The sequence below is a fragment of the Rhinoderma darwinii genome, chromosome 13 (assembly GCF_050947455.1).
Source record: "Rhinoderma darwinii isolate aRhiDar2 chromosome 13, aRhiDar2.hap1, whole genome shotgun sequence".
Taxonomy (NCBI): Eukaryota; Metazoa; Chordata; class Amphibia; order Anura; family Rhinodermatidae; genus Rhinoderma; species Rhinoderma darwinii.
In genome coordinates this window covers 1,042,762-1,056,638 of record NC_134699.1, presented here as the reverse complement: position 1 = coordinate 1,056,638, position 13,877 = coordinate 1,042,762, and the positions used below count along the sequence as shown (strand labels likewise).

Below are 13,877 nucleotides of genomic sequence, written 5' to 3'. Positions count from 1 at the left end.
TATTAAACACGAGAATACTGATCACCACTTGGCACTAGGAGCTCCGGGTGACATCACTTTACGGATAACTTTTGGACTCAGAACTTGCTTATTTGCAATGTTACGCATGAATTAATCATTATCTACAAACATCATCCAGGCAATAGGCGAATCGTAGCAATACAGTGACCGGGCCTCATGACATATTAATGGCAAACACTAAAGATTAGGACATTTGGTGGAAGTCGGTTCACGGGTTAATAGAAAAATGAAGAAACAGAATATGATGAAGTGACAGGTGTCGCATCTCTGTGGTTCCAGTTCCTGGTTTTGAGTCTTCGCACGTCTCGTCCCTCAGTGTCATGGCTGCTATTATTCTGCCTGTATTCCTGGTCTCAGCTTGTCTTCAGGTAACATTTCTGAAGTTCCTCTGTCATATCTGCTCGGTTCTGACTACACCACATTATCTTTCTACAGTGACTATTCTGAGGGCTGCAACCTGGGATCTGACCAGGAAAGTACGTATCCCCATGATGGCATTACAGGGAAGAATGGAGGGCTCCTTAGACTCTGCACCCTGGTAAAGTCAGTGCCAAAACTACACCCAACATTGTGAATGCTTGGATCCCCTAAAACACACCTGAGGACTAAGCAGAGCTCAACTATTCCCAGCATGATTTAACACCCCTAATAGACCATGATCCTGCTATTAAAGCATCTGGTTTTACTAAAACTCTGTATAACACCTGTGGTTTTGGTTCAGCCTCAGGAAAAGATTCAAGCATTGGTTAAACTTGTGGTTTCAACTCAACATGATTGTTGGTTTTGGACATACATTAGGACCGGTGTGGCATATATAGAGTCTGTAACCAAAGTCCAAGAAAATAATTGTTTTTACTTAAGGAATGAATCAGATCTGTCCCTAAAACATTCCAGGACTAGAAAAGTAATAAAACTGGGGGCAGAAAGTGATGTGTCTCCAGCCGGTTTTCATGGTCATACGGTAACATGTATTGGGCCACCGAGGCTGCACATTATACCTGCAGGACCCTCAGATCTACAGCCAGGTCCATCATTCTTCAGAAATCCCATACAGCTTATGAGCCGGGTCCTGCAATGTGAAGATGGATGATATTCTGGTTAGAGTTTGCCGGCACCTTCACATTGTTTCTTGCTTCTCGGATTGCATTAGAAGCAGTACATATCCCAGCTGGGGAGGTCGTATGTATGGAAGGTATAGAACAAATGATACATTTACATCCTTTCATGCAGAGCTAATATTTTGTTTTACTGTTCGGCCTTTATTGGGAAGCCAGAAGAAAGGCGACAAGAAGGCAGCACATTCCAGTTTGGCTTTTTATTGCATTGAATATTTTTTTCAAGGGTAACTGTACCCAAAATACACCATTTCCCTATTTATCATTGCTTCACCTGTTGAAGCCGCCGGTAGATCCTCCAACAATGATTTAGCTGTAAACCGTAGGCCTAGGGCAGGAAAAAGAAATAATTGTGTTGACCAAGGAAACAAATCAAATCCCTTCTTCAATATTCCAAACTGTGCTTTATTCTTCCCATTTTTATGTGTAAAGACTAAAAGGTTGTCATGACCACTCCCCTATTATAAAAATGACTGAACAGTAAAGAACCCTGACCAGGGCTGAACTGACAGTGGGTCAGAGGGTTAGTGACTTCAGTTAATGTGAAACCTTTAGCAGATTGAGCCGCTGTGTGTTATTGGAAAATATTCCGATCTGCAAACATCTTCAATACGGGATCTAATCCTGAGCCACTAAAGTCTCGGAGTCATGTGAAGAAAGCTGCAGAGTCCCTGCGTACGATGAGATCAGAGGCATCCAGGAGTACAGCGGGGCCCTATAGACTTCTATGGGTGCTGTATTATGGCTCCATACAACCTCCATAATTCGATCAGGCGCAGGGTCCCAAATGCTCCTCTTGAGGAATCCAGCGGAACAAAAGACGATGGAGTGGAAAGATTTATTTTTGCTCCTGCTGTAACCCTGACTGACCCCAACTGAACTTTTTGATTTCGAGCAGTTACATTTTTATTTATCTTAAGGCCTGAAGATGAATCCTGTTAAGAGCGCACCATCACGAATTGTATACAAAAAAAATCATATTTTTTTTTATCCAATTATTGTCAGACAATGCACAAACTTTCCATATTTGATGGCTCAGAAAATCTGCCATTGTTGCAGTTCACAGAAATGTTCACAATAATTGAAACGTGTCCAGCCGTTCTTTACTCCCCCCTTAAAAAAAGTATTTTGTTTACAAATGTTTATTCCAACTTGTGCAGTTTTAGCCCCTCGGGATTGACTAGAGGAGGTTCAGCATTGCGCGGGTTATGATGTGCGTCCAGAGTCACGCCGCTTTATAGGAAAAGAATTTGATTAGCCTCAGGCATGTGGTAGGGTCTTTGGCTCATGGAAGGATCATCTGGGAGTAGCAGCCATAATGAGCTGGCAAATTGTTTTGATTAAAGTGCTCTGCAGCCGTGTGTTGCTGCTCAGGACCGTCCACCACACAGACACAAGTAACTGGTTACAGATGCGGCATGAATAAGATGTAAAGAATACAGGGCTAGTAAATATAATAGCAGTGCCAGGACAGTGTAAAGAGAATAGTATCTCACATATCACCATTATAGGAAAGGAATTAAAGGGATTTTCAGAAACATTGACGGCCTTTCCTTAGTAAAGACTATTGATAACTTAATGGTGGGGGTCCAATCCAAAATCGTCCACCTGAAAGAACAGGCCGTGCCTGGAGATCCAACGTCCCCTTCAATGTTTACTCAAACACAGCGCCGTACATTTCTTTGTGGCTGTGTCTGGTACTGCAGTTCGGTCCCATTCCACCTAATGTACGGCACTGTGCTTGGGTAAACATTGTAGGGGATGTAAGTCTACAGGTGCTGCCCCTTTATACAGCTGATCTACAGGGGTGCTGGGTCAGATCCTATAGGACAGCAATATTAGTCCAGGAAAACCCCTTTAGAGAGGATTTGTCACCTGCCCAAAAAAACGCTGTTATCTCAGTTATATTGCCGGCAACTCACAGAGTCGTGTCGTTTTTTTCTTCTAGCACCCGTCGTTCCTGATATATTGGTGCCGTTAGTTTTGATGCCCAATATGCAAATGAGGCCTTTGAATGTTAAAGGCACCAAAACTAACGGCACCAATATCTCGGAACGGTAAATGAAAAAATAAAGTGACAGAATCTGTGGGCAGGTGACAGGTCCCCTTTAAGAATGTCCCACATATCCTGATTTGTAAATTCATCCCATTGCATGACGCGTCTTCTATAAGGGCTTGTTTACACGAACGTGTATTACGTCCGTGCAACGCGTGTGATTTTCACTCGTGTCGTACGCACCTATGTTACTCTATGGGGCAGTGCAGACAGTCCGTGAGTTTTGCGCATCGTGAGTCCGCTGCGAAAAACTCACGACATGTCCTATATTTGTGCGTTGTTCGCACATCAAGCACCCATTGAAGTCAATGGGTGCGTGAAAACCACGCATGTCACACGGAAGAACTTCCATGGGACAAGCGTGATTCGTGCAACAGCTGTCAAACTCTGATTGTAAACAGAAAAGCACCACGTGCTACAAACAGAGTGTCATAATGATGGCGGCTGCGGGAAAAGCACGCAGCCGCGCACCATATGATCATGACACACGGAGCTGTTAAGTGCCTTTTGCGCACGCAAAACGCACACGCTCGTGTAAACCCGGCCTAAGAGAGAACAAAATATTGCAGGTTTTAGGAGGCTGTTACAGAGCAACGTTCAATGGCTCCCAATAAGGATTTCAAACCTAAACTTGCACTGTGTATCCAGAGAGCGGTCACATCTCAACTTCACTTCACAACAAATAACGCAATGTGACCGTGCCGCGTGAATACTCCCAAGAAGGTTCGATTTAGTAACACATTTTTAGGTTCTTTGACCTACTGAGGGGGAGATAATTTTTCCTACATCTGATGACTGGTGTCTGATAAAAAGATGACAGTTCCCAGAATGCAAATCACCAGAGCAAGCTCTGTGCAGACACTGAACAAGTAGGAAACACTGGAAGATTTTAGCTATGAAGATGCAAAATAGTGAGTGCAGCTCTGGAGTATAAGGCCGGATTCACACGAGCGTGTGCGTTTTACGCGCAAAAGGTCCGCAAAAGGTCCGTGTGTCATCAGCATATGATGCGTGGCTGCGTGATTTTCGCGCAGCCGGCATCATTATCACACTGTTTTCTCTGTTTTTATGTTTGTAATCAGAAAAGCACATGGTTCTTTTCTGTTTTCATTCATTCATTTTACTACTGTTGCCCGAATCACGCGCGTCACACGGAAGTGCTTCCGTGTGCCGAGCGCGATTTGCACGCACCCATTGACTTCAATGGGTGCGTGCTGCGAGAAACACGGCCAAATATAGGACATACGCTGCGTGAAATTCACTGACAGTCTGAACGGACCCATTCATTAACATAGGCCCGTGCGACGTGTGTGAAAATCACGCGCGTAGCACGGACGTATTATACGTTCGTCTGAATAAGCCCTAATAGAGGATATAACTCAGGACCAGTCCAGGATAAGTAATGTAATGTATGTACACAGTGACTCCACCAGCAGAATAGTGAGTGCAGCTCTGGAGTATAATACAGGATGTAACTCAGGATCAGTACAGGATAAGTAATGTAATGTATGTACACAGTGACTCCACCAGCAGAATAGTGAGTGCAGCTCTGGAGTATAATACAGGATGTAACTCAGGATCAGTACAGGATAAGTAATGTAATGTACACAGTGACTCCACCAGCAGAATAGTGAGTGCAGCTCTGGAGTATATATAATACAGGATGTAACTCAGGATCAGTACAGGATAAGTAATGTAATGTATGTACACAGTGACTCCACCAGCAGAATAGTGAGTGCAGCTCTGGAGTATATATAATACAGGATGTAACTCAGGATCAGTACAGGATAAGTAATGTAATGTATGTACACAGTGACTCCACCAGCAGAATAGAGAGTGCAACTCTGGAGTATAATACAGGATGTAACTCAGGATAAGTACAGGATAAGTAATGTATATACACAGTGACTCCCGCAGCAGAATGGTGAGTACAGCTCTGGAGTATAATACAGGAGTATAATATAGGATGCTATACATACATTTTAAGGGGATAATATAGTTTTACTATATTACATTTTATTTTTTCTGCCTATGAGCTGTCCAGCTTGAAGGGCCATCTTTAAAGTGCAGGCTTGTATCTCGGGGAGTGTGGGGTGGAGAGAGAAGTGCGACACCAGAGCGATTTGTGCCAATCTTCTTGTATACATTCTAAGTGATCTGCTATGGACGCATTTTATTATTGAGTTCTATAAGGTGCAAGGGATACAAATAGCAGCTGTTTGCTCCCAATAGAGTGTATATTGAGGTGCAGACTGAGGAAAGAATGCAAATAGCTGGGGGCTGTGTCATGGCTGAGTGCATTGTTGAAACAACACCACTATTTGCTCGTGAATCAACACCTTTAAGCAGGAAATCCCAGTTGTGTTTAGATATCTCGCACACACATGGATGTCAAAAGGTTTGGCCTGCGATATAAATAAAACCTAATGGTGCACACTCATGTGGTCACATTGGGCCCTGGAGAACAGTATGTTCCACATCACAGCCCTTAAAACAGTCTGTGATGATGCAATTTACAAAGCATTAACTGCAGAGAGACTGGAGGGGTCTTTCCCCCCTCACACATCCAGGAGCGCCGGACTGTAACGTTAATGTTTATCCAGAACTTTAGAGAGACAGATCATTAATGCTGCATGACAAGTCACCATGTGAAATTGCTTCATTACTTATCTTACACTGATTCTGAGTTACATCCTGTATTATACTCCAGAGCTACACTCACTATTCTGCTGGTGGAGTCACTGTGTACATACATTACATTACTTATCCTGTACTGATCCTGAGTTACATCCTGTATTATACTCCAGAGCTGCACTCACTATTCTGCTGGTGGAGTCACTGTGTACATACATTACTTATCCTGTACTGATCCTGAGTTATATCCTGTATTATACTCCAGAGCTACACTCACTATTCTGCTGGTGGAGTCACTGTGTACATACATTACATTACTTATCCTGTACTGATCCTGAGTTATATCCTGTATTATACTCCAGAGCTGCACTCACTATTCTGCTGGTGGAGTCACTGTGTACATACATTACTTATCCTGTACTGATCCTGAGTTATATCCTGTATTATACTCCAGAGCTGCACTCACTATTCTGCTGGTGGAGTCACTGTGTACATACATTACATTACTTATCCTGTACTGATCCTGAGTTACATCCTGTATTATACTCCAGAGCTACACTCACTATTCTGCTGGTGGAGTCACTGTGTACATACATTACTTATCCTGTACTGATCCTGAGTTATATCCCGTATTATACTCCAGAGCTACACTCACTATTCTGCTGGTGGAGTCACTGTGTACATACATTACATTACTGATCCTGTACTGATCCTGAGTTACATCCTGTATTATACTCCAGAACTGCACTCACTATTCTGCTGGTGGAGTCACCATGTACATACATTACATTACTTATCCTGTACTGATCCGGAGTTATATCCTGTATTATACTCCAGAGCTGCACTCACTATTCTGCTGGTGGAGTCACTGTGTACATACATTACATTACTTATCCTGTACTGATCCTGAGTTACATCCTGTATTATACTCCAGAGCTACACTCACTATTCTGCTGGTGGAGTCACTGTGTACATACATTACTTATCCTGTACTGATCCTGAGTTATATCCCGTATTATACTCCAGAGCTACACTCACTATTCTGCTGGTGGAGTCACTGTGTACATATATTACATTACTGATCCTGTACTGATCCTGAGTTACATCCTGTATTATACTCCAGAACTGCACTCACTATTCTGCTGGTGGAGTCACTGTGTACATACATTACATTACTTATCCTGTACTGATCCTGAGTTATATCCTGTATTATACTCCAGAGCTGTACTCACTATTCTGCTGGAGGAGTCACTGTGTTCATACATTACATTACTTATCCTGTACTGATCCTGAGTTACATCCTGTATTATACTCCAGAGCTGCACTCACTATTCTGCTGGTGGAGTCACTGTGTACATACATTACATTACTTCTCCTGTACTGATCCTGAGTTATATCCTGTATTATACTCCAGAGCTGCACTCACTATTCTGCTGGTGGAGTCACTGTGTACATGCATTACTTATCCTGTACTGATCCTGAGTTACATCCTGTATTATACTCCAGAGCTGCACTCACTATTCTGCTGGTGGAGTCACTGTGTACAGACATTACATTACTAATCCTGTACTGACCCTGAGTTATATCCTGTATTATACTCCAGAGCTGCACTCACTATTCTGCTGGTGGAGTCACTGTGTACATACATTACATTACTTATCCTGTACTGACCCTGAGTTACAAGTATTTACTTTCTGACTTGACATATGAAAGGAGTTTATGTCTCATCACTGACATGCCATGCTTATGTAACTCTCCTTTGAAAGACAAGACTCGGCAATGTCTTAAGTGTCATTATAAAATAGAGTGACTGCTTGATAAACATGGTGCCCATCACCTATCATTATTTTCAGGAGGCATTTGTGCTGGTTTATCTATGGTGCTGGAGTGATTTTCTAGGAACAGCAGATGATTATACGTTCCTTCTGACCATATTAAGCTGCAGCAGATATACATGAATCCAAAGAATGCCAGTTTTGTATTATATAAAGCGCTGTATGTAGCTGGCACTATAGAAAAAATTACACAAAAAAGAGTTATAGATGATAAAAAATCTTGGAAATGTTTCTCTTAGCTATGTGGCAGTGGAAATATCAGCGTGCTGGACTGAATACTTGGAGACGCAGGAACAGCCTTCATTAGCAAAGGCCAAGAAACACTAATGACTTCAGTGGTCTGTCGCCGAGTGTCCAGGTGCTCCGCAGTAATACTCGTTACTCATGACTCTCCTTATCAGCCCCATTATGAATTCTGTCTCATCCTTCCCTTCACAGTTGGCATCTCGATAAACCACTGACGTTTCCAATGGTGATGAAGTTATGTCTGGTGCTCAGCTAATTGTTCTTGTTGATGGACGGGATTTGAAGACGACAAGACAGGAATGGAAGCCGCTCTTTTATCAGGTTTTAATCAGAAGTAACTTTGTTTTTAGAGCTTTATAACTTTCAGGCTGTGTTCCAGGCCAGGTATGAGCCATCACCTCATGGAACTTCTTTGCCGGAGGCAACAAATGGCTTTAACGTGCCAGCGCACTTGCCAGACGTCACTGCATTTAAGAGGTGGTGTCTGTAGTATGGAGGACAGCTCTGGAGGAAAGATGAAAGCAGGAGAGCTATTTTACATGATTGTTCCCATGATGCGGATGAGCCAGTTGTACAGGTCCTAAGAGGCGGTAGAAAGTGCTCCTGCCTCATCGGTTGCGTGTCCAGGTTTTACCATCATCACAGCACTTAAGGTCCTGATGTACTTCACCAGAGTAATGGATGCTTTTTGGAATGCACGTTGAATATTTGTAATCTGATTGATGACAGCTGGATGTTCCAGAGATGTAAATCCTTGTTCGCAGGTTAAATACAGGGGTCACGGCTTACTTGAAGACGCGTACGAGCACCTGCGCTCAGGCTCAGAACTTGTTGCTTTTATTATTTATAAGGTTCTCACAACTTGTCAAACAACAGAAGGGCCTGTGTACGGGTATAAAATGGCGACTGTACAGAAGAACAATTGTGGGATGGAACATGAGACCCGGCTCATTATTCCAATGATATTAGACATTTATCACTGCACACAAGACAATGTCACGGCGTATTCTCTACGATGGGTTCCATGACGTTGGGTTGTGACCAAGGCTCCACTTCTTATTACAGACAGATAAATAGCCACAGATTCCTTGCTGAAAATATCAAAGGACAGTACAAATCGTCTGCCCTCAGTATCACACTTGTGGTTTAGGTTCCATTTGCACACTGCAGACTGTTGTAAATTGCAGCCTGTAGCCTGTTGACTAAAGAAAGGGAAACAGAGCGAAGTTTGAAATACTCAGCTGCCCCTCAGAGATGACATCTGCAGATAGTGGGAATAAATCCTATCATAACAATATACAGTGACGTTTCTTAAATATAGCACCCAATAATCCAGAAAATCCAATAACCCAGAAAGTCCAATAATCCAGCACAGACCTTCAATAAATGTGGAAATTGCCGGGAGCAGAAAGAACCAATGAGGAAACTCCTCTAAAACAAAAAACAAATTGTATCCGCAGATTCTGTGGTAAGATTTTATTTTGGGCTCCTGCTCTTCCGGAAAGTTCTTTATCCTTACACGTGAGCTTTAAATGCTGTTATATACTTTCTATGTCAGTCTGACAATCACATTTGCATGCATTGTGCTATTATAACTGTGGATTTTCAGCACAGGACTCTTTAGCGGTTAGGTCTTGTTCACACAGAGCAGTTTTGATGCAGTTTGTGCTACTTTCTTTCACCAAAATCAGGAGTAAATACATTAGTGATTTCTGTCGTTGATGGTCAGCCTGTGAACGTTTTTATTCCAGATGACCACTTCATAAGTTAAAAGGACAAATCGCCAATCGTTATCTGTCTTGATCTGTGGCCTGGGTTTCTATTGATGGGATGCAGATCTGTTGTCTGGCATGAAAGAACTGCACCCGGTAATGACCAAAACAATCCAACAGACACATCAACTTTTCCACAAATATCGGTCTTAGGTCGGCGTCTGTCACGCTCATTGAGATCACAAAAAGGCCCCGAAAGTCATCAGACAATGGTCTAAATCAGCCTTTGTGGGCGTCCAGGCAGAAGAGGACCCCAATAATTGACAAATATTAGCATTTCCTTTATCATTCTCTACTCAATTTGACTACAAAAAAACTTCATGTATGAAGACTCAGGCCATGTTCAGGAAACTTGAGGATTTGGGTGCGGATTCTGTGCCTAAATCCTTATGAAATGACGGTCCACATCTTATGCAAATAATATATATTCTTTTAAACCCATTCCCATTCTCCAGAAACAGTCCACACGGAATAATAATCGTGATGTGGATTTTCATTATTGGTGAGGATTCCGCACTGAGAAGTGGATTATCCCCATTGAATTATAACTGGACTTATACGCGTGCGGTGGACAATTGGCAACAAAAACTTGAGTATCAGCTGCGGATTATCTAAAAAATCCACAGTAGATTTGCCTATGGTAAATCCGACACGTGTGACGATACCCTCAGGCTATATGAACAAGACCGTTAGTAATTTGTGGCCCGTAAACATCGGATCCGTCGTCCATTTTTTGCGGTCCGTGTGTCCTCTGCATCTGTTCCGTATGTTTTATAGGTTTAACTTGAATGGGTGAGACCGAGCCGCAAACAAGGCCAGAAATACAACCTATTTTTTAGGTGGTCCCATTCATTGGCTCAACATGGGCTAATCAAAACAGGTATTGTAGACCACTCAACCCCTATTATAGAGCTGTAGAGGAGACCTACCCAAGATTTATGTCCACCGCAGGAATAGAAGGTGCAATGTACAGTAATAATGATGGCAGTAAAGTAGCAATATTAATAGTAGTTGTAATAACAATAATGGCTTTTGTCCTGTTCCTTCTGATACGCAGTAAAAGTTACAGCTTTGCCTTCAGAGTTGTGTCCCCGGCGCTGGAGCGAGGCCTTTTTGCTTGGCATGTGTTCCTTTAAACGCAGGATTTGTGTTTTGCTTTGGTGATTGTACAATTTTCTTGATTTTAATAGCATGTGTAGTGGCACTGACAATATTTCCCCTGCAATCACGCCGGCTGATTGCTCTTGGAGTGCGGCAGATGGTTTTATTTAATGTTTGGCCTTCCGCTGCAAAAATTGTATCTTTTGGTGATTATTCAAGAAATGGAAAAAAAAAAAAAAGATTTAAAGACCCATTGAAGGCTCCCAGATCAAGACGCGGTCCAAAATGTTTCACATATTTCACACAATGCTGGAAAACACGGGGACGTGAGATGTTGTATCATTTAAGAAGTAGCACTTTGGCGCAAGAGAGAGAATTGTCTCAAGTTTTTCCAATTTACATTGGTCGACTACAATGTACAGACACAATAATAATAAGTTAGAACGGTCTCCTCGCAGCGCTGGGTTCGAATTCCACCAGAGGTAACGTGTGCACGGCGTTTGTATGTTCTGCCTGTTTTCTCGTAAGTTTCACCACACAGACAGAGAATATAGATTGTGAGCCCCAGTGAGTGATGACAATCTCAGTACAGCGCTGCCGAATATGTTGGCGCTAAATAAGCAAAAGAATTAAATAATAAATAAACCATTATATAAATAATAATCCTAATAATGGCTCCCCATGAAGTTCACATCACATTTGTCCTACAAGTTTCTAGACCAAGAATATAAATGTATAATATCACGTTCCCTTAGACATCTGTAGAGATAACACGAGAGTGTGCGAGTCCCTGTGATAGTTATGCTTGGATATTGTTTTCTCGATGGTGCTGAGTAGTGGAGCCGGCTGCGGCGCTGGTGAAAACTGTATATACAATAGTACCTGTATAGTAGTCAGTAAACAGATGGAGCCCACCTGTGGCATACAGGATGAATGAGACCCTCAAATAGAAATGTACTCTGCACCCCATATGCACGCATGTCTCCCCTTTTTTGCAGTGGACTTTATGTAAGGGTATGTTCACACGCTTAACAAGAAACGTCTGAAAATACGGAGCTTTGTTTCTATGTTCACTGAAAAACGGCTTAAAAAACGGCTCAAGAAGTGACATGCACTACTTTTTACGGGGGCGTCTTTTGAAAATGAGGACTAAAAAAACGCCCCGTCGGAAGAGAACGTCGTATTGCCCATTGAAATCAATGGGCAGATGTTTGTAAGCGTGTTGCTTCCGATTTTTATTGACATTTATGGCACGAAAAACGACTGAAAATAGCCAGTGTGAACATACCCAAAAAAAAAGAAGAAAAAAAAAAGAAAAAAATATCTCAACTGTATAAAAAAAATTGGCAAAAAAATAAAATAAAATGCTTGTTTGAGGTGTTCATAGAGGAGTGACTAGACTGGATACATTGTGACAAACCTGAATGCTGTGCAAAGTATTAGGGATCTGGGGTTGTTTAGGGGTTTTAAACAGGAATGTTCACGTTCACGAACAGCAAACAAGGATCTTCAAAAAGGTGACAAAATAAAACAACAAGTTTCAGAACTTTAGATGTATAAACAGAAAACAAGAGAGACAAAGCAGCCCCATGTAAGCCTAGATGGCGCAATCCGTATTACACGTGAGCCTGCAGCCATAGTCACAGACCATTGACAGCCGCAGTCACTTATTTTCACTATACAGTTGTGTTTTGGGGCTTTGGGCGACACCAACAAAACTCCACATATTCATTTTCGGATGAAATCTCCAGCAACAGCCGTGTGTTCTGCGTGAAACCGAGCGAATCCAAGAAGTCAAGTGTCACACGAGGTCGTAATTAGAGAGACCAGGGAGAAAACAGCGCAGGGTTAATAGAGAAATGTAAATCACTGCAGGGACCGGACTGGTGGTCACCGAGAAAAAAAATCCCCACGTAAGGAGGGACAATCAAACACGATACATGTCCCGGACCTGTCATTAAAAGGGATTTTGCTGTGACTGGTGGCAGCCAAATATTACTGTGTAGTCCGAGTCTACTGTAAGGCATGGAAACATACAAAACAATGAGAGGTTTTATCCAGGGAACACACGAAGCAGGGGCCCCTGTGTAGAAGCAGTATATGGGCCCCCTGTTCTCGGTTAGCTCAGCATAAGCCACCCCCGTAAACGATATGTACACATTTGGAAGGGATTTATTTTTTTAATAAAAAGGTAAATCAGTGTGTTTGGTGCAACTTTATAATTGATTTTTATTAAAAATTATTTTTGTTTTTTGAGATACAGCTGCTTTGTATCCTGTATACAGAGCAGCTGTATCTTACGCTGAATCCTGTACCCGTCAGGTCCGCAGGACTGACGGGTTCAGTGACAGCAGGTCCTGCGTGTCTCTGACAGTTCATAACTAAGGCCTCATATGTACATGAACCTGCGGGTGAATTGCGGTCCCATTCATTTCTATGGTTTCCACGGTCCGTGCATTGCTCTGGGGGCCTGGACCGCAAAAAGATAGGACATGTCCTATATGGGACGCATCTTGCGGTCTGAGCTCATTGAAATTAATATACACGACCATTGACACTCCATGGCCGTCCGATCCACAAATCACGGGTCGTGCACACCACTACGGTCGTGTGCATGAGGCCTTAGGGTATGTTCACACGGCAAACAAAGAACGGCTGTAAAATACAGAGCTGTTTTCAAGGCATTATTTTACGCCCGTTTCTGGAGCTGATTTTCTATTGACCCAATGAAAAACGGCTGAAAGTAAAGCCGTGTGAACATACCCTAAGATGTGATAGATTACAGGTGGATCCTGCATGTCAGGTCTGCAGGACTGACGGATTCAGGTCTCAGCGCACGATACAGCTCCTCTATATACAGGAAACAAAGCAGCTGTATCTCAAAAAATACAAATTATTTTTAATAAAAACTAATTAAAAAGTTTCAAACACACTGATTCACCCTTTTATAAAAAAAAAAAAAATCCCTTTCAATGGTTTACATGGTCTGAGTCATGAAATTCATCAGTTCAGTCCCTTACATGTAATCTAATAGACAGTAGGAAGCTGCTTTCAAGAGGCCAGTGGTCCCCAGGACTAGTGGTCTGTTTCTGGGCTT

General features: G+C 42.4%; 2 long non-coding RNA genes across 2 annotated transcripts in view; one reads left to right on the top strand and one right to left on the bottom strand.

Annotated features, from left to right (window-relative positions):
- LOC142666214 (uncharacterized) overlaps window positions 1-13,877 on the bottom strand; it is a 183,891-nt gene that overhangs the window by 135,214 nt on the left and 34,800 nt on the right. The window lies entirely within an intron of this gene.
- The window catches only part of LOC142666217 (uncharacterized), a 39,085-nt gene continuing 25,349 nt past the window's right edge, over window positions 142-13,877 (top strand). Inside the window, exons 1-2 of the long non-coding RNA XR_012851652.1 lie at window positions 142-389; window positions 8,100-8,228. This is a non-coding gene — a long non-coding RNA (uncharacterized LOC142666217). The remainder of the gene's footprint in view (window positions 390-8,099; window positions 8,229-13,877) is intronic.